Source organism: Rhagoletis zephyria, unplaced genomic scaffold (assembly GCF_001687245.7).
Source record: "Rhagoletis zephyria isolate East Lansing unplaced genomic scaffold, Rhagoletis_zephyria_1.1 Rzeph_scaffold_00264, whole genome shotgun sequence".
In the NCBI taxonomy this organism is placed as follows: Eukaryota; Metazoa; Arthropoda; class Insecta; order Diptera; family Tephritidae; genus Rhagoletis; species Rhagoletis zephyria.
The window spans coordinates 107,713-108,936 of record NW_016157348.1 but is presented as its reverse complement, the minus strand read 5'-3'; positions in this window follow the sequence as shown (position 1 = coordinate 108,936).

Below are 1,224 nucleotides of genomic sequence, written 5' to 3'. Positions count from 1 at the left end.
ATATTTTTTATTTACTCGTTTATTCCATGGGGTCTTCATGCTTTATTTAAATTTAAAAAATTAAATTACTATACCGTTTTAAAAATCTGAAAATTCACTGCGGGAAATTTTTTTATTCTCTTTATGTCTTCGCCTTCTCGTTTTTGCCTTTATAAGTTTTGAAAAAAGGTTTTGAACGAACCATGATAAAAAAATAGGAAGGTAGAACCGCTGAGAGGAATTTTTCAAATTCTTGACGTTTGCAAGCAATTTAATTTTAAAATTTACACACAAACTCACACACACCTTCTCATTTTCAATCTCAAACAACAACAACTTTGAACAATTCCTTTTTTTTACTCTCAATTTTATATGATTTTAAAATGTTGGCAAACTTCAAAAAAAAAAATCATGGCCGTCGAATTGAGAGAATGGTTTTACCTTACTATATTTTTATAAACAGTGTCATCGTTAATTAAGAAAGAAATGTTCTTAAATAACATAACTTTACGACACTCACATATTGACTAGATTTGACTATTTTATTATATTTTAATTTGAATTATTTGTTTATAAAAATATAGTTTATTCCTTGACAAACACTAAATGAAAATAACTTTAATCTTTGAATAACATTAAAAAGATCGACAAACTTTCGTAAAAATTACGAACTTTCTATTTCAATTTTATCTCTTAATATTTTCCAGCTTTTTAGCTCATTCAATTTTAGTCTAATAAAGTCCAAATTTAAAGTAGCTGTGATTTACAGTTGATGTATGGCATATTTTTGNAACTAAATGAAAATAAGTTTATCAATGTTATTGAGGCTCGTTAACATTTTATTTTTAAATATTTTTATTGAGCTTTGTACCACGATTGTTTATTAGGAAAAATTGAAAAAGCAACAAAGTCTAAGCGGTAGAAGTTATAGCACTATTTCGGAGATCACCACATCTCCTCATCAGACTTCTTTTTTCTAGACTTCAGCAGGGATCGAACCTGCGAATTCGATGTTCAAAGTCAGAAGCGTTAACCACTGAGCTATGTACATCCCGTAAACTCTTGTTGCTAATTCATTTTCCTTATTCAACCAACTACTATCAAGTGCAGCTGATTTGCCGCTATTTAAACTCGACAGCGTGGTTGTTGTTGTCAATTCTATACATCCATTTGCTTATTTGCTTTTTTTGTAGTTTCAGGCAGGCTCTTCCTAAACTATGTATTTGTCAATGTTTTTTGTGGCTT